At 38.6% G+C, this 21,599-nt stretch overlaps 1 protein-coding gene and 1 non-coding gene across 4 annotated transcripts in view; one reads left to right on the top strand and one right to left on the bottom strand.

The window, feature by feature from the left end:
* LOC139974373 (tRNA dimethylallyltransferase-like) overlaps window positions 1–21,599 on the top strand; it is a 121,183-nt gene that overhangs the window by 30,962 nt on the left and 68,622 nt on the right. The gene's annotated exons all lie outside the window — the stretch shown is intronic.
* On the bottom strand, window positions 6,973–7,044 carry Trnac-gca (transfer RNA cysteine (anticodon GCA)). The gene has a single exon. It is a non-coding gene; the product is annotated as a tRNA-Cys (tRNA).

Genomic DNA, 21,599 nt, shown 5'->3' on the forward strand with positions numbered 1-21,599 from the left:
GAAAAACTTCAATGCTGCATTGACAACATGTTCAACTTAACCATGGATATTGAAAATAAACTGAATCAAAATAAAACAAAACTGTTAGCTCTACAATGAGTACGGTATGGCAGTAAAATGCTTTTTGAAATTCAAATTCAGTTTATTTGACGTAGCATTTCGGTGCAACATTGCAGATATTGAACGAACGACTTCAAGCAGCTCAGTTTCCGATTGGGTCAAAAATTTTACCAAAAGTTACCGATTTTTGTTCAAAATTTGAATAATTACAATGATTGTAATTGAACAAAGTAAGACTTTTTTACTCTTTTCACCACAAAGTGATGACTTTTGCCTTGTTTATTTATTAATTTTGACTCATCTATTAAAATGAATTCCCTTTTGTTATTGTATTTTAGTAAATGATAATATCCAAAAACGTTATCAAAATAAACTAAAAACGAAAAGAATTATAATATGCCGCGCTGGTTAATTAAGAGATTGCAAAATCAAACTCTTTCTTTATTTTGAGAATTACCACTTTTGTTATAAAATTTGACGTTGTGTGTTTTTCCAACGAATTGTGTTTGTTTTCGTTTCCGCTCATGCATACATATGGTAATACACGCAACGCTGATAAGTTGGGAAATCTAACGCGTAAAATGTGAAACATTTTCGCGCAACCAATGTCAATTCAATTTCCGCGGGAAAAGTCTATTGGTTATGTTTACAAATGCTTCAAGGACACAAGCGAGACCATGAAATCGCTACAGGTTAAATTGGACGATATTTTCAACGGATATAGCTAACCTCTCTGGTTTTGACGACAGTATTTTGGGACCTTCAGAATCTGGGCCAAGGCTACATTTGTGGGAATAAAAAATCACGAATGAGGAGGTGATGAATAGGTGCAAGGTCCACCAGAGTCATAACAATAGGAACCATCACAGCTGATGAGGAGGGGGTTAAAAGGAGACTTTTGATCTGATTGATTGGAGAACAATGGTCGATGGGAGGTTACCCTCCCTCGAGGAAATTCAAACACCGTCTGTGATATCAGTTGTGTTTAGGTTACTCAACATCTCATATTAGTTTCATTGCCCAAAGCTTTTAATAATAACGATCACGTATTGTTCTAAATCAATAAAGGGGAGGATTTCTTTAATCCGAAATCCAATATACCGAATTAACAGCTTCTTCAATAGTTATAGGTATAGGGTGTAGTAGTAAACCAGGGAGTTGTTATGGAATAACTCCCTGGTAATACACTGCAACGTCGTGTGACCGTTTAATTCAAGCGTGACAGAAGCTGGATTATACTGTGTTATAGTGTATAGTAGTGTTGGAGGAGGGGGGGGGGGGGTCGGGGGGTCGGTGCATCGGATGCATCGAGACCCAGGTCCGGTCCGGGCCCTCATTTTTCCACTTTATTTTTCTCCTTGGGTAGCCGATGTTGCAAAAATTGAGGGCAGGGGCGTGGTGTAGTGATATCATAGTTAAATATGTTGTAATTTTGATTCACCCTTTGATTTCGCAACCTTTCCTACATGGACGGGTATATAGTGAGGGTATACGAGATGAGGAAGGGGAAGGCTGATGGTGCAACATCAACAGCATATATTAACCTGGTTGGAGTACATGGAGTCCACATATGTATTTCTGTTCTTTTTCCCCCCAGTCATAACATGAAACATATATGTCATGGGATGTATTCATCTGTAAAGGCCCTCCTCAATGGTACCTCGATAAGTGAAAGTTCTAAACATATTGATATACACCGATAGTTATGACGTAACATTTTCGAACACCACGACGTTCCCCTGGTGTATAAAGGTTGCTGTGCAGTATTAGTGTAACATGTGTAATGAACTGCGCATGATCACAAATGTGACCAGGGGAACCAAAATCTTGATTTCCCCGACTGATTTGGGCAGCGATATGAAAGTGTTTGAAAGGGCAAGAAGGTAGATTCAGGATTTGAAAAATGGGGTCGTTGAAGCCGACTCCCCTGTAGGGGGTGCGGGGTCCACCACCCTGGGAACAAAAAATCATATGTCAAATGGTGCATTCTTAAGTTAAGGTTATAATTAATTAGGTTATAATTAGCCTAAGATGTAAACGCCTGTTTTGTACTACTTAACGTTTTGAGTGAGGTTGGAATGGGGATGTAAACCCCACACCCGTTGGATTCGTGCCCTGTGCCAACCTAGGCCCCGAGGAGTGGTCTAATGCTTCATAGACTAAAGTCCCCCGACTGTCGGACTGAAAACTCGTTTTTTCGGACTGAGAACGTGTATTTTATTTTCGGACTGAAAACGTGTCGGACTGACAACGTGTACCCGAATGTTTTCCCAGATTGACGATGAAGGTGGGCACGGGAAGTGGTTCCCTCTCCCCTCCCCTCACTTGCGTACGCCACTGAACCAGGGACATGTTGAAAATAATATCACCAGTTTTTTAACAAAAACCATGCAGAACGTAATGTTCTGTCGTTTTGTGATGCTGCAATAAAGAGCGAATAAAATGTGTCTGAATTTAAAGATGTTTTTGATGGACAGACGAAAAATGTTTATAATGGAATAAGTCTTGCTGTAGGCTATTTGTGTATGATAGGCTTATGTGTCAGAGCTAAGGTAGTAAAATACAACCAATGTCACGTGTTTCCCCGTCTATCTTTATTTCCCGGAATATTTTCAGCGTTTCATTCAAGTTTTCATTGTCATCAGGTTCAAATCAAGGGCTTCGAGTTGGAAGGAAGGAAGGGAGGGGAGGGAGTAGTGGAAATGGATTGAGAGTGTTCCAGTGGCGTAGGAAGGTACTTTTGAGTGGGGGTGGGGGGCTGAAGACTGATGGCCAGCCTGGGGGAGGGGTCTAAGGGGAGGGGGTGTCCCCCTCCCCTTTGGAATTGTTTGCATTTCCAGGTGGCCTCAGATGCAATTTGGTGCAATATAGCACACTTCAACACCCACTCCATTTTGTAAACTTAATTTTGTATTTTCACCTGGCCTTAGATGCAATTAAGTGCTCCAAATGAGATTTTTTTTTCTCATTTGGAAATGAAAAAGGGGTTTTCTGACTTGCGAACCGGGGGGGGGCGGAATGATACTTCCGCCCCTCCACATTTTTCACTGGGGGGCTGGCGCCCCCAGCCCCCCCGGTTCCTGGGCCCTTGGAGTGTTCTAAGGGGTGGGAGGGAGGAGGATTGCTAGGGAAGGGAGAAAAGATGGAAAGGAAGGAGGGTAAGGGGGGGGGCGACGAAAGATTAGATGCCTTCAAATAGTTCATTTACGGTACTCTCTTTAGATGTCGGAGAACTTCACTCGCCTGATGTGGTACTAAAAGCCCATAAAAATATCCGTCCTGTTGATTTTAATTTTCTATATAATTGACAGTACTTTTAATAAAGTTTTCCTTTTCGCATCCGAATTACCAGATTTATTTTCGGAATAAATGTATACTAATCCGAGCACGAGATGTTTTGGACTCGAGATGAAATCTTACCAAGTACCGTATTCTGTAAAAAAAAATTGATTTGGTAGTAAAATTATCGGAAATTTGTCGATGATCGTTCAGACAATTTTCATATATTTATGAATATTATTCTTTATTTTGTAAAAAAAAAAAAAAACAGTTGACAGGGTCAAGCCAGTTCGCTGATGTCGATTTTTACTGTCGAATAACCCTTAAAATTAATTTACCAAAATATTCATACAACGAGGAGATGCACTTTGTGCATTAATGAAAGAACAGTAAAGAACAGTAAAGAACTTTAACAGGCTTCACACCAAGTTCCTGCGTGCGAGGATATAGTTATTGTGGGAACATGTCTGGGCCATCTCCAAATATTTAGACAGATAATCCGCCTCATTGAGAAACAGGCGAGGAAAAGTTTATTCGAGTTCATGGCCCGTTGTAACCCTTTTATTTATACCACAACGGGGCACCTACATATAGATATATGTGTCCCCATTCTTACTTGGCCAATGTTGGACATAATCGCTTATTTTTACGATTTATTTTTTGACATTTTTTGTTCATTCATTTTTTGAGGGGACAAATTGGATCCAAGTACTTCTCAACAGGTAGTCTGGTTTAACAAGCATTCTTTCGAGGTTTACTTTATTTATTTATATTTTTTTATTTTTCTTCGAAAGAAAATATTTTACACCATATTGTGAGCTGACAGATATATAATACTATAACCGCGTGAAATAAACCTCATTTATCCTCAAGGCGGACCTAAAAAGTCAAAAAACTGTATCAATCACAAAATTTGACGAAAATAGTACTAGCAGTGCCAAATCAATTTCATACGCGTTTGGGTGAAATATATCTGGTTTAATCTTCCATTCAATTTGTAAGACTTCATATTCAGGTGTGGTTTTTTTCTTTTCTTTTCTTTAAGTTCTCACTTTCTTTTGCCACTCACTATTTTCGAGAGATTAGAAACCTCAAGAAAATTGACACCAAAGGCAGAAATCCAATCAATCAAAAACTACCAAAATTGGCTAAGAGTTTTGATTTAAAGGGGGGGGGGGGGGGATAAAATAGGGTACACGGCTGCAAGCTGGGATGAACCGCTATATTCGGGTGGGGTGTATATGTGTATTGTTAGACCTATAGTTCACATTTTAGAAATCAAGGGTAAAGGGGGGGGCGGGTTGGGTTGAGTGATCAGAATCTTGTTTTCCCTTCGGGGTAATAAAGCTGACCTGGACGTGTCCACTCTTGAGAAACAGTAAGGTGACGTCGAAAGATTACGCATGCGCGGAAAGGTCACGACGTTTCTTGCCCTATTATCAAGAACAATGCAACAAAAGATGAAATTGTACACCACCTACCCCGTGAATGGATGTTTTGTCAAAGTCTTTATTTTGTGACCACAGAATTCTTCTTTCCTTGTTTGGATTTGTTTACACGTGCATAATGTGCAAAAAAATAATCTAGTCTTTGTGTTAGACTTGTTTACCAGTCACTTCGACGATCGACCCTGATAGAAGATGATAGTCCATTTAGACCATTGACATGGGTTTAAACAATAAAGTGATCTGTCGTTAGCATTGCCTGTATAGCGTCACTTAAATCAGCAGTCCGCAAAGTTTTAGTCTCATGATCCAGGAACTACCACGAGGATTACTAGCCACGACCCACAAGAACCCCATGAGAACCCAACGAGAACCCCACGAAAACCCCGCGAAAACCCCACGAAAACCCCACGAGAACCCCGCGAAAACCCTGCGAAAACCCCACGAGAACCCCACGAGAACCCCACGAGAACCCAACGAGAACCCCACGAGAACCCCACTCCCTTAGTGTCGATGCTCAGCACGTGCATGGAAGGCTAGTTTGCGTCGGCAAGATTTCTATAACTGTAGGCGAACATCCGTCCACTCGGACACAATTCTCTGCCAAACCGAGCTGTGACTTGGTCCCCTTTAAACGGTAACCTGCTGTGTATATTTCCTAAACCTGAATAAATGGCAACGCGGGATCATATTGCGGGTTACTGCGAGCTGGACATGGGGCTGACCGCAGTTTAAAAAAAAAGGTCATCCTAGGTCACTTAGTTCAGGGGGTTATTAGCCCTAACAACTCCCTACTTGGCACTACGTTAGTTACCTTGAGGAATTGTACGGTACGTCTTCTGTAACTTAACATCCGGGATAACTTTGTAAGTTACTGATACATAATTGATATTATTACATGCGCAGGTTCCAGCTTTGTGAAATCTTTGTAGGTGAATTGGCTTTATCCGTATCGGCCTATACGCCCAATACACGATAATACGATACAGTCGTAACCCAGCTCCGCCTCTCATTCCCTGTCCTCCCTCCTCTTTCTCCCTCCTCATCCCTACCCTCTCCTTCCCTCTCCTCCACCCTCTTCCCTTTTTTCTCCCCTTCCCCTCTTTCCTTTTTTGTCTCCCCTCCCCTCCCTAAGTGATGTTTCTCTCTCCTCAGTTGCGTGTATTAAAAGAGAGAAGATTTCTTTTATGTGTTGAAAGATCGTTGTAGACTCTGTATTCGTATAAAACTCCTAGTAATAGTCTACAAAGGTATACATGGAAAGTTAGTACATGGTTTTATGCACAAACACACACTGTAAATAGGCCTACACTTTCGATACTGGCACCGTGGCGCAGCTCCCTGCTGCCAAAATAATGTGCCGACATCCCTCAACCTTTACTTTCTGATAATACCGCCATCTCTAAATTACCACGGAAGCCGTTCCTAAGAACGATCCGGCTCATATTCACCCAGGAGATCATTGAGTAGTTTTACAGTTCACACATAGTGTGTAGGATTAATTTTGGTTAGTTTGTATATCTAACCACTTGTCCAACCACACTGAGTGTACTTTTAACTTCGAAGCCCCCTGATAAGCCATTATTGTTGATCCCATGCACCGAATTACGTCCGTCTAGTGATTTATTACTTAATCTCCACAGATAAAAACTTTTAATCATTAATGATACCAACCAAATTTTTCGTTGGTATCTAAACAAAACTCGTTTCCTGCAGGCTTTTAAAAAAGGCCAAAGGATATTTTTATATCATTTACTGAGAAAAAGTCATTCACGTCTATTTTAGTGACATTATTATCATTAGACTGACCCGCCTTTCAAGCAGGTTTCCTTTCTTCACCTCGGACTTCCTGAATCAAAAAGCCGAAGGTTAATCTTGTCTCGGTGTATAGCTGTCTATGGCGATTTAGAGTACTAATCCTATCAAGAATTCATACAAGCATTCTGTACTCATTGGCAAATTGTAAAGTATTTGTAACCTTATCCGTATCTACAGACGACACAGAACTTGCGCACATTGATTCATCTCAATAACGGGAAAGAATGTGTTGGCGTGGCCAAAAATTGGAGGGAAAAGGCACCGTGTTCCTATGGTAACCAATTTTGGGCATTCTGGGTATATTGAAATATACATATGTATATGATTGAATTGTAGTGAGGTGGAAAATCCAGAACAGTGAAGAAATTCCAGCCTTCACCGGGATTCGAACCCGGGCCTCCCGCTCTGCACGCGGACACCCTAACCACTAGGCTATGGACGCTGATTGTATGTCCAGAGTTTCGAAATCGGTAAGCAAGATCGTAATTCCACTGTAGGCGTTTGCCACTAGTCTTGTTAAGACCATAGTATGTACAGCCTAGTGTGCATTTTTTTCTTCAAAAAGCTATTTCCCGTATCTATTTGCTGTACTGCCCAGAGAACGCAAGCGGCAACGCTTTAGATTAGTTTGTGTCGGACAGATCCTCGGGCATGTAAAATAGCACATTCGTGGTAGGCAGAAGCGGACTCTGAGGCATGTGCAGTTTGTACGCGAGAAAAAGAGTATTACAAACGACTTGGTCAAGACTAGTTTGCCACCTGTACCGACCAATACTACTTCTGTCTTGGTGACATATTTGTCTTACTATATATACACGCTGAGAATTTACCACTTTGTTAGGATATCTGTCACCCCGCCCCCACCCCCTTAACGATATACCAGCTTCGCCCGGGAGGGGCGGGGAATGTGAGAAAATGTACTCAACTAGAGGGTAGAAACTTGACACAGTCAATAGATTTGTATGACAGCTATGGTCTGCAAAATGTTTATAAAGGACGTTTTTTGCGTCCCTATATGGAGAAAAGTGTGCAGTTGAGGGTGTACAGGGGTTGGGAATTGTGTTTTATAGGGGGTGGGGGTGGGGATGGGTAAGCGATACTGTATCGAAAAGCCGCAAGTCCTTGGAGATATGATTTTAACGGAGGTCAAACAAGGGTAGAAATTCACAGAAGAAACTCACTTTTAATTGTTAAGATTATATTATGGTAGGCTTTTGACTTGAAGTGATTACAAAAGTTTGCGAATCGATATTTTTTTTTTTGGAAACTAGAAAAAAAATACCACTGTCAATTTTCTATACAAGCTTCCGCTTCTTTGTTACAAAATGCCGCCAGAAAGATATACCTATTAATCCCATTACAATGGGTGGTCATGTAATTAATAGTAAGACCCATGGTATTGATAAATCATAACCCCAACAACAGCCAACAGTGACCCCCCTTAATAAAAAAGAGAAAAAAAGGATGGACGGAGAAGAAATTAACCCAAACTATTTGACTGGAAACAGACAAAACTGGTGAAGTGTTTAACGGTACTAATTACAACCTTCTCACCCCATGGAGGGTAAAGGCAATTTGAAGGTATGCAACTCCAACGCGCGACGACACGTGCGGTGCAAGGTACCGTGTCGAAGTTAATCACAAAACATAAGAACAAACTTAAACGTCGACTGTCAGTCCGACGTAGCTCGGATAAAGCAAAAGTTCATAATTTCAATGTTATTACATCTGGAGAAGTTATCAGCGAGCAAATCCTTTTGTGTATGATGGGAAGGTCAAGTTAGGTCACTGATAAACGCATCAGCACGCGTGGCCAATCTTCCAACGAAGGAAGGATAGACTCCTTATATGGGTATCACCGTGCTCCGTGATAAGTACCTGTGAGCTGACTCACGCGGTAACATGAACACTTCACGTAGCAGGGGTCTATTCCTTCAAACTTGAACGAACAGAGAGAGAGGGAGAGAGGCGAGAAAACTGTCAAAGCATTCTCAAGAAATAAAACTCGGAAATATGATCGTGTAAATTCATAACAAACAAGTTAATATTTTAAACTATTTGCCTTAACAACGCCCACCCTCCCCCCTCTTTTTTTCACTCTCACATCACCTACATCGTACTTTTTGTATTGTCCTTATAAGGTTATCGTGGTGCGTGGGTATAACATGGACCAAATCAACGAGAGAGATAGAAAGAAAGAAAGATACGTGTGTATATCATTACAGCATATCTTGTGTATCCATACAGCATATCTTTTCATCCATACAGCATATCATGTAGGCCTATATCATCCATACAGCATGTTTTGTATATCCATATAGCATATACAGCATATATTGTATATCCACACAGCATATCTTGTGTATCCATACAGCATATCTTGTATATATCCATATAGCATATCTCGTGTATCCACACAGCATATCATGTGTATCCATACAGCATATCTTGTTCATCCACACAGCATATCTTGTGTATCCATACAGCATATCTTGTATATATCCATATAGCATATCTCGTGTATCCACACAGCATATCATGTGTATCCATACAGCATATCTTGTTCATCCACACAGCATATCTTGTGTATCCATACAGCATATCTTGTATATATCCATATAGCATATCTCGTGTATCCATGCAGCATATCATGTGTATCCATACAGCATATCTTGTTCATCCACACTGCATATCTTGTTCATCCACACACCATATCTTGTGTATCCATGCAGCATATCTTGTGTATCCACACACCATATCTTGTGTATCCGCACACCATATCATGTGTATCTACACAGCATATCTTGTTCATCCACACAGCATATCTAGGGGATCCACACAGCATATCATGTGCATCCACACAACATATCTTGTGTATCCATACAACATATCTTGTTCATCCACACAGCATATCTTGTGTATCCACACAGCATATCCTGTGTATCCCATACAGCATATCTTGTATATATCCATACAGCATATCTTGTGTATCCACACAGCATATCCTGTGTATCCCATACAGCATATCTTGTATATATCCATACAGCATATCTTGTGTATCCACACAGCATATCCTGTGTATCCCATACAGCATATCTTGTATATATCCATACAGCATATCTTGTATATATCCACACAGCATATCATGTGTATCCATACAGCATATCTTGTTCATCCACACATCATATCTTGTGTATCCACACAGCATATCTTGCGCATCCATACAGCATATCTTGTTCATCCACACATCATATCATGTGTATCCACACAGCATATCTTGTATATCCATACAGCCCTATCTTGTGTATCCATACAGCTTATCTTGTGTATCCATACAGCATATCTTTCCAAATCATTGCTAGTTAGATTCGTTCTGAGAAGCTTGGCGTTTTTCTTGAAAATCATGTAGATAATTGGTATCAATTTTTCTTTGTGCAATTTTTGGTGCAGCGGGGACGTATCCAGAAGTACCTGGCTTAATTCGAACCAAGTTTTATTCGAACCAGGTTCTATTCGAACCAGGTTTTATGCATTGGGAATGTTTAACATGCTTAACATGAAGAAGATTAAGGCAAAATATCAACCCTCTCCATTCCATTGCATGACATGGAAGACATAGATGTCCAACTCTGTCACAACAATAATTATTATTCGCCGATGGTGCGTTCATTTCACCCCCTCCCCACCCCCCCATTGGTCAGACACCTGCCCCTCACCCACCCAAAATTGGTAGAATTTGGTACAATGAAGGGTATTATTTCCATCATTGACGTACCTAATATTTTCTTTGATAGTCGAAGACGGTGCCATCACATTCTGACAAACCTACGATAGACACTGTACCTTTAAGTTCTACCGTCGAGTCGATGATTACCGTTATATGCCATCACTTTTGTGGCATTGCGAAATTCCGTTAGATGTACCGTCAAAGCCTATATCACTGAGTCCGGCTTAACGCATGTATATTGCACTACCAGCAATTTCCCATAGATTGTTATAGCAGTGAACCTCTTACACGCAGTGGTGAGATGACCGACTGCCACCCCCCCCCCCCTGAAGTTTGACCTTATTGGTCAATCGAGGTTAGCGATTAACTACTTTGACAATGACCCTGTCTGACTTTGTGCATTTGACAAAGTTAATATTTAGACTTGAACGCTTACATTATGCTGTAGGTTAACTTTCAAGAATGACCATTGAAAACTCAGCACTTCAACGCCTATTATATTTATTACGAGGTGATAATTGTGTGAACTCTGCTTAAACGAAACTAAGCCCCTATATTCACACATCACGTAATGTTGGAAGTGACGAATCCTATTGAAACAACTACCATAGAAAACAGATAAACAAATTGATCTTACAAGGTGACGACTTTATATTTGGACCTAATTAAACATCTAATTGTAACAATCCATAATTTTATTCATTCTATCTTACCCTTTGCATGGAAGTATTCCGATAGCACAGTAAGATATGATTCGACCACACTATATAGTATTAGCATATTTGTCTATGTCGACAGACGGAAAACCGTAAAACAGTGTCAAAGCTTCTTAAAAGACGATCTCATTTATATACCGTAGTCTTGCTTTTTTTTCATTTTGCAATTTTACTCCTTATATTTTAAGCTGTTATGTTACTGTTGTAAAAAAAAAGAAGAACAATTCTGTCTTCATTTGACTTTTTCTTTGAACTATTTTCAGTCAGCCCTGTCTACAAATCGAACGGTCGGGTTGCTTGATAGAGAAATTAAATTTAAGTCACGATACTACACACGTGGGTTACTCACGTAGTAAAAAAGTACACGTGGGATAGAAAGGGGGCGTGTCACAATACGCTCGTATCAAGCCCATTCATAAAATAGTTCCGTTTGCGTTGTACGCTAGTTACCATATGTTTGCATGTATACCTACCATACCATACAATGTAAAAGCATCAGTATATGTGAGAAATCACGTGTGTGCAAAAGGCGCCCAAAGTAAAAAACATGGCGCTTATGTTCATGTAGTTTGTAGTAAACGTATCGTAGTAAGCACGTAGTAAGCATATCAGCTGATTGTATGAATGGATGAATGGATTGAGGCAAGCCACATGGGCGGTGATAGTATAATTGCACCAAGATTCCTTGGTCGATACAGACATACAGTTATGTTGCTATACGTGTCCTGAAACTAAAAGATGAGTGGGATGACTTGCTTGCTTGCACCAAAAGAGTTTCACCAACAACCGTAACATGTTTGATGCAACAATTTTAAATGAACGAAAGATTAACAGAATCGGTTGTACAAATGTGTAATACTTGTATAAGGAAAGAAAATTAAAAATATATTACAAAAAAATTAAAAAATTAATCGCATATTTCTTCACAGTCTCTAGATTATTATATATTTTACAGCGATAAGTGGTAACAATTGTTGGTATGGAACCTAGCTGTTTCTTGGAAGATTTCGGCCTACCGGGGCTGTTGGCGTAGTTGAGATACTGTGTATGTGTTTGCATTGGATTTGTACTACGGTACTGCACTACAGACGCAACTATAGGCATGTTCACAGAACCTGGTAAAAGGGGCGGGGAAGGGGTGTGGCGCATGATTATGTGAAGTCAAGTTGAATTCATTGTAATATGTCTTCCAGCGTTAGAGCATGTAAGTAGTTTTGATGTAGGAAAGGGTTCTGTATTTTCCAACGACCAAGACCATGTTTAGCTTGTTTCTATAGTAACATTTTAGTGATTCCATTGTAACCGTTTAAGTGTGACAATGGTTTGGAATCAAGTGCTTTACATGTAATGTACGTCAAGGTCACATATAGCCTATATGTATATGTCTAGTTATACTAAATCCAATATGTAGGCTCAGGTTATCTTCAGACTGGCGACAAATTATCAGCCGAGTCCTTGATCGTATAATGATAAAGTTGTCATGGTATGCTTACTATATATAAACTATGATTGCCTAAGCACGTACTAAAGGCTGTCCTAACGAATATAGTGCACAGGGCATATTCTTTGCCATCATGTGTACAAAAATAAATATACAAAAATAACAAACAAAAATTTAACAAGTTGCCAGCACACAATGTTGTGCCTCCCTTAAATGGGCACTGTCCTCTTCAAGTTGTTGGTGCCCCTTCAACTCAGAATTTCTAACTATGGGCCCTTTACTTCCATTCGAGTAAGGGTTAGGCAAATCGAAATAATTATGCATCCAATGTGCCGGCTGCAACACTACATTGCATTAGAAAAAAGCCTATCTACCCGTAACTGAAATGTTTATGGCTACACAATTTTGCCATATACAGATATACGATATAGCTAAACAACTGTTTGTATAAATGTCTACAATTGTAATACAAAGTACTAATTTTGTCGAATTTTTGAACTGGATATTACGTTAACAATATCTTATGTATAAATTTGTCCAATATGTAATGTTTACCATATATATACTTCTACCCGCATATTCTGGATCCGGTTTGTTTTAAACGCAAAGAGCATTTTGAGATATATTGCTAGTAATGGTGTAACAAGGCTTAATAAATAGGAGAGTAATATAATGATGACTCGAGGAGTTTTCTTTGAAAATATAGTTTCTTATATTGTCGTGGGTCGTGGGCGGCTTCCTATAGTCCTAATTCATATGTAACCGTATGGGTGGGGGAAAATCTATAACGGTGCCAAAAGCAGCCCGGAGAATGTGTACATCTTGTGATCATAGGGTGTCATGTAAGCCTAAATATTATCACAGGCACAGACAAAACGTTGCAATGGGAAGTAGAAGGTGGGTGTTCATTAGTGGGTGTGGGCACGTGTATACCCACATCTGTCTTGTTTGTTTTGTGTTTTAATTCTGTTCTTGTTGTATGTTATATATATATATATATATTTATATGTATATATACATATATATATATATATGTGTATATATACATATATATATATACATATATATATATATATATATATATATTTATATATATATATATATATATATATATATATATATATATATATATATATATATATATATATATATATATATATATATATATATATATATATATGCACAAAGGGCGCGCGGGAGGGTGGGGGAGTGGTGATCTTAATTGTTTGCCATTTTGGATAATTATATACCGGTCACAATACTCTCGTTCTGCGAATTCTCAAGTAAGTTACAACCTGGAATACAACCGTTGAAAATATTTCTTTTCCCGTGCTGCTTCAAAGATTTGGCCTTTGTGCTTGAAAAGTTTGCGCTTTGCGCGAATATGATTACTTTTTTTGTGTGCTAATAACTGTATTTGGAGATTTGAATTACCTTTTAACAGCAGTTACTGCCAGATCATGCAACAGGTCAAGAGCTTGATCAACTTCAACCATCTCATATCACTGAAGACCAAAACTTTAAGCTACGACATTTCCTTCTTGCGGTTGATGTTTCTCATCTATGGGTATACCCCTCGCCCTTCCCTATCCCCTTCCTCTCTGGGTATACCTATCGCCCTTCCCCACCCCTCCTCTATGGGTATACCCTTCCCCCATCCCCCTCCTCCATGGGTATACCCCTCGTCCTTCCCAATCACCTCCTTCTGATGACGATCTTGAATTGCCAAAATTTACAAGTATTCAGCTTTATGTACAATTCGGTATGGCTCAATAGTTATACCTTATTGTGAAGGTATCCCCCCTCCTCCTCCAAAGAAAAAGAAAAAAAAAAGGAGATAAATTGCCTATATAGCCACCCCCTCTAGTACCTAGCCCACCCTCACTTATACAAATTAAACCAAATCGACTCCATATGCTTCCCCACCCACCTCTTAATAAGATATAGGCAAAGTGTAATGAAAAAGTAACCTATAGGTTTATAGTCAAGATAAGATTTTAGATGATGATCAAATTATTAGAAAAAATTCCTAGATTTTGTTTAGTCCATATTTTCAACAGCAATAAAGCAACAACAACTACTTCGGGTCTGATGGGCCGTCACTCAATCCTCTATTCGAAACTGTGAAATATTGACAGCGTTTATTTATTGCAACCCTTGAAAGATATTTTCGGATTATCGAAAGCAATGCCAACAAAAGTGCATTAAGACACAAAAATTGTTAATCCTATAGCGAAAAAAGAACCTTTTGTTTTTGCTTAATACTAGATATGTCAAATTCTAGGCCTTTATATACCCCGACCTGGAATTTTCTCAAGTGTGAAAATAAGTATGATTCATATATATATATATATATATATATATATATATATATATATATATATATAGTTTATACTATAAATCATTGATTTTATTAAAGCTTAATACCTTTGGAATCGTTAGATGTGAAACTCCACGAGTTTACAGCTGTGTCTCTGAAGGTCACAGATAGAGGTCAGATTGAGACAGACCGCTGGCCCCTCACACTTTCAGTGAGGTATACTCGAATATTCACCTTCGCTGTTTTTTGAAGAATTGACTTTAAGACACAAACTTAATTTTTAAATTTGTTGCAGTCCGTTAAAAACCATCATATCATTATATGCTATATATTTTTTGATTTATAACACTTTCAAGTGTTGAGGAATGCTCCTTTAAATCATCCGAGGCTCAACAATTAAAGTGGCTGTTCTGTTTAGTCTAACACACGCACACCGTTAGGTATGATACGTTCTTTCAAAGGCAATAATAAAACTAAAAAGAGAAAGACACGCATGAGACTTTGCTGTTGACAATGCATCACAAATTTGTCATGGACAAAGGATGTCGCAACTCATCCATAATGTAATCCATTGTTTATACGAAGTTAAATAGCATTATTTTGAGTGATATGAATTAGTGAAACAATGGAATCATATTAATGTTATAGGTCTGCACTGCACTGAGGAGCTTACGTCATCATCTCCTAAGCCTTCAATTAGGAGCATTCCGGAGATATCATGTAGCCTAAATAAGGCTGAATATATATTGAAACCCGGAATAGCTTTTAAAAGGTGTGTCTTGACCAATCAAAGTCACCTTTTAGACCCCACATTCCAACATGTGGGGAGTTGGACCAAAATATTTAGCAGCAATTTTATTGTTTTCTTATTTGTTACCGTGATTTGTTTTTATTGTTATGTTTGTTGTGTACTTTTGTATATTATAATGGCAAGTTCTGATCCTTTTGGCGCCGTCGAATTTTCGACGACGCTTTAACGAAGAACGTGTGAAAACGCTGCAGTGATTAGCTGTTTCTGGCACACGTATAGTGTACACAACCTTTATGGCCATATTGGCTTGCCATATAGTGGTGGCATGGCGCAAGCACAGTGGTTAAGTTCAACGCGGATATAATATCATCGCTGCCAAAAATATGAAATGAATTTGTTAAGAGGAGGAAGTGGTTGTACGATAGTTTAATCCTCCTGTTGCAGACTAAAGAGAAATTATATGCCATTAGTGATATACAGAATCTATTTTTAGGATGGCAAACGACAATACACAGTCTCATAATGGTAACTATCAGATGAGAGGCATGTAACATCCGGGTTTTTCTTTCATGTCTGCGGTTTACGCGTAGTATCATATTTCACGTGACCAGATGATCGAGGGTCAAAATTTCCAGCACATGATTTTAAGATTACTTGATTTTTGAATTTTGTTTTTGTGTCTTTCTTTTCAATGTCCAAGATCACGTGATTAATTACGCAACTCCCTTATTCATGTATTTAATCAACATGGCTACTATTGTTATAAATGAAGCGGGTTTGAGTTATACGCCCTCTGTATACCTGTTTCTCAATCACTAGGATATCTTTACGCTTTCAAATTAACCTTTTTTTTCGATACGTCATAGACCGTTAAAACTAACACCGCTATCGAATCTTCATATTTTTTCCCCTTATTTAATTTTTTAGAAATGACTCTTTCAATATTTGAGGCTCATCAATTACAGTGGCTGAACTACTAAGTCTAACACATACAATTTTGTCGGGTCTTCCGATGCAAGACACAACTCAATAGCTAACCTGACAAATTGTTGGCTTCGGAAGGCTCAGATAACAATATGTACAAATTTTATGATAATTTGATATAAATGTAATATTAAGATAACGGCTGAAGTACGAGGCTACACAATTGCCCATACATGTATCGCATATACTATGCACACGGCTGGTAACGAACGTCTGTCCAAATATACGATCACTTTTACACACAGAGATGTAATTTAGCCATACAGGTAATTATCGGTTTATGTTATGTTATGTTATTATAATGAGTCAAAAGTTAAAAAAATCTCCACGAAATTGGCCTATCAATGGGATTTAACACCATTTTGGGTCGATGCATGCATGCATTAAATGTTAGTTATCAATATAGTATCGTCTAATGCAGGGTTGTCCAACCTTTTGCAGAGGAGGGCCACATGGAATGATTATGATGAAGGAGGGGCCGCATGAACCCTACGCTCGATTTTTCGATTTTTTTGCCCGAAGCCCAAGGCAACAAAATGTGAGCACTGCGTGCGGAGCGCACTGATTTATTTTCCTTCCTGATAAAACAGATGAATAAAGTCCAGCCGCCCCCCCCCCTCCGCTGAGAGTGTCCCACAAACTGACCTGTATGCAGTTTTTTGGACCCAGAAGGTTCGAATGATTGATTATATAGCTTCAAATTGTTATCAGTAAATCTGCTCACTAAAATTTCGCACCGTACAAGCATCTCTGGCGGGCCGGACGCAACCCTGCGGCGGGCCGGACTGTGGCCCGCGGGCCGTAGGTTGGACAACCCTGGTCTAATGAAATCCCAAAGCAACGCAACGAATGCTGCTTTAAGTTTCGGTGTTTACAGTCACGTTTCAAAACGATTACCACTTATAAGTTCTTAGTTGATACAATATAAAACAAAAATATATACAAATGAAGATAAATACCTCAGTCTAGGTGTTAGTAGTCTGTTGGTTCTTGTTCGAATGGCACAAAGTTTAAGCAAATAACAGAACGGAAAAGAATTTATTATATTGTCTTACGTAATTTAAAGCGTAATTAGTGGTCATATTTCATACTCAAAATAAACCATTTATTTTGTTTTTCCTCGTTTGTAGGGCTATATATAACCAGAGTTCTTTGAAGCCGAATCCTAAGATCCCGAATCCTAAAACACAAGAAAATCCCCAATATTGGTCACACCCATATACTTGCCCGGGTTCACTAGTTTTAGAGTTTTCACAATGCATCCCACATTACCGTTTGCGATTTCCTCATCATAACCAAATAATATTGTAGGGATTTCCCCCTCCCTTCCCACTGATTTCATTTTCATATGACTGAGGTTGTAACAAATACGAGCCATGCATGTACAACGACAGCTCAGTTTTGGCTCATATCAGAAAATATGATTTGGCAAACGGATGGCAAGGTAAATATCCTAATTTATTATATTAAAGCAATTTAGTAGCCAAGGTTTTAGATTTACATGTACGATCTGTTTGTGGGAGCAAGAAGATAATATATATAAGTTAACGTCACGTGATCATCCGAATTAGTGCGATATCGCTTATGCTATAGTGAAGTCGTAACTGGTTTGCTGATCGGGTTGTAGTAATGGCGGTTTCTTGATTCTGATACAGGTGAAAGTTCATAAAATGCTGCTTTAAGTTGAGACTATATGACTTGTTGAAATATGTCGATGCACATCTCTCTGGCAACCAGGAAATATTGCAATTGTATCCTGTTAATTATAACGAGCATGTCTGTATCGTTTTCACTTAAAACACTTGATTAAAATATATCCTCATATAGCATAATGCGACTAAAATGGGACAAAAAATTAATAATAAAAAACGGAAACACAACATCTTGACGGCTTATACTGTGACAGAGTTCTTCGTGAAGAACAACTCCCAAAAAAATACTTGTTTTTAAAACAGTCTCGTCATGTAAACGGGAACTGTCGTTGTGTAAACATGTAATGTCATCGTAATGCGACTAGGATCTATCTGAAACATTTTACCCGTTTTGGAGTGTTTTTTTTTCTTCTAACTTTTAAGCCTGAGGTAGACTGGTAACATTCACGTGTTGACACTGAATGGTAATGCTATCATTTAGGTCATATGACGAGCTTCACGCTTTTAGATTTACCATTTCCAAAACCGATCTTCATTACATAGGCCCTATATTAGACTTTGTCATAAACAGAGAAAAAACATACGAAATTGAAACACATGTGACTCGATGACGTCATATTTAAAGTTGATCAAGTAGTCAGATTGATTTTGGGAGGGGAGGGGAGGGGAGGGGAGGGGAGGGACAGGGGCGTTGAGTGGGATATGGAGAGGGAGGGCTCGTTCGTTTCCCCGCTTTTGTGATGCGTATGAAAAGCAAGTTCCTACATTATCCAACCACAAAACTACACTTTGCAACATTTGTTTGGGGAGATAATCCCTAATTTCTATTTTTGATCTGGTTCTTGGACAAATGGACCGAAGTGACGTTGTTGCAGGATCACGAAACTCATATACAAACAGGAGTTCTATATGTAGACCCCGTTCAAACCCATTTGGCGTTCCATATACATATATATATATAAATATATATATATATATATATATATATATATATATATATATATATAGATAGATAGATAGATAGATAGATAGATAGATAGATAGATAGATAGATAGATAGATAGATATATATAAACATATATATATATATTTTATATATATATATATATATTTATATATATATATATATATATACACTAAACTACAAGGAACAATCAATCAAGTAGTTCTGTACACGTCTTTCGCAATGACTTTGACTTCACAGTAGGTCAGTGTCCAGACAAACGATTTGATAGGCTATCTGGTCATGCCGAGGCTTCCTGTATATAACACTCTATGAAAAGAAAATTCAATAAGGCCTTTCCCTTAAATAGTTTTCTGTACACCTCATTGACTTGGGGACTAGGATAAAAAACGTTTGGCAATAGGTCAGCGTATGGTTTGAATAGGGAAGTGATCCTACATGGTATACTGTTAAATTGTTAATGCATATTGATGTCCCCAACGTAGAACTCCGGGCTAAGGTAGGAGGGGTGGGAGGGGGAGGGGGTATAGTCAGGATACCATATGGTATAGGGTCAATGTATAGCCTATATACCGTAAAAATGGTACAACCGAATCTCAGCCCTGCCGGTATTGTTCTATTCGGTTTTCTGCTTGGATGAACTATATCCACACTGGTTAGCTGAGTACAAATACGTTATTCTAAGTATATATATATATCATATATTTGAATTTATCAAAGTTCATTTGTTTACATAACTCCTTTAAACACACATCGGTTTCCGGTGTTCTTATTGAAATATTGTCCTCCGAAGTTTGCGTTTGTACAGACTTTGACCTAATGTAAAGTACAGAGTTTAACCACAAGAGAAGCCCCATAGAAGGACCCTAGTCTTTTTTTTTTAGGGGAGATTAATCACTTTCATAACGTGTTTTAGTGTCTGAAGTCCTTTTATAACCATGCAGAAGGCTAAAGGCTACTAATATTATCGGTCACATTGAAATATAAATAAATACACTAACAAAGAAAATCATAATTTTCGCACGACCATAATATCTTTCGGAAAATTCTCTGACAAACGGAAATGTCTGTATATATACATATACATACATAAATCCAGGGTGAAAAGCTCACTGGTACACCAAAGTTCAAGAATGAAGTATATTTTTGGGGGGTGGGGGAGGGGGGCAATCAGCAGCTTCTCACATAAGTTTAAGGCTGTATTGTGATAATTTGTGTTAATAACAAAAGGTTGCTCATGAGCTATTTTGAAAATAATCTGATTTCTTTGCTATCGCATTTGACCCAAACAAGGAGAGGTCAGAACTTTAGGTTGAGATACATCAGGCCTTTGGAAAATGGTCACGACATGTTCATACGTTCTGCTAGCCAACAATCTCCGAAGACACCTTTTTGCATGTTTAATCTTCGTTTCAAGTTTAAATCTGACAAGTGTTTTTGTGTGTGTTTTTTTTTAAGAAAAAGAAAAAAAAAAGAAGAGCCATCCAAAATAAAGGGCTAGACACAAATAACCAAACGTCATTTCACCGACCTGATACACTTTATGTATATGCCACGATGGCCTGACGTGTTGGACCTGGGAGGGGGTGGGGTTACAGCCCGGGGCCTGGGGTGACAAGGGGGGTCCTAGGAAATAAGAGTTAAAGAATATCGTATGCTCATTTTTTATAACCGCACTGAAGAAATGAATATTCATACAAACAAAAAAGGGGAGGGGATAGGAGGGGTGAAGGCCCGATGAATACAAATTGTTAATAAAATGCCATCAATTGTGAATAGACTTATCCAGCTGGTTCTTTTAGTTTTACAAATTGCACGGAATGTTCAAACTACCAGAGAAGAGCCTTTCTTTCACTTATCGAGAGGAAGAGATGATGCGATCGGAAGATATATGTTATACGCATGCGCACTTTGGTATACCACGTTTTCAAATGACCTCCCTGTATCCAGGGAGTTATTACATAACGACTCCCTGCTGTATCTCAGTTATACTGGTCAGTCACTTCTTGCTATATCGATTTCAGTCTTTTACGTGAAATAAAAAGAAGGAAAAATAGAAAAGTAATGATTAGCGGACACTGTGCGGGCCGGTTTCCTGACCTTGGATGTCTGCAGAGGTATTAATAAAAGAGTATTACTGCGGGCAAGGTAATAATCTTAACTTAAATGATACAAGAAAAAAGACCGGATCTACTTTACAATGCCTGCCTGATCTGTCGTGAGTCGTCGGAACTGTACCAATCAGGCTACCAATACATATACATTCTTCTCAACATAGTAATAGTAGTGTCCCCTTCCCAAGAAAAGGGAGCAAAGGACAGGGGAAAACGTGTATGGTTAAATAAATAAATTAATTAATAAATAACAAATAAGTAACAAAAATAAATAAGAAACAAAGAAAACTTTCATACTTCTCATCACTTACTAGAACTAACGAAAATG

This window comes from Apostichopus japonicus, chromosome 9 (assembly GCF_037975245.1).
Source record: "Apostichopus japonicus isolate 1M-3 chromosome 9, ASM3797524v1, whole genome shotgun sequence".
Lineage (NCBI taxonomy): Eukaryota > Metazoa > Echinodermata > Holothuroidea > Aspidochirotida > Stichopodidae > Apostichopus > Apostichopus japonicus.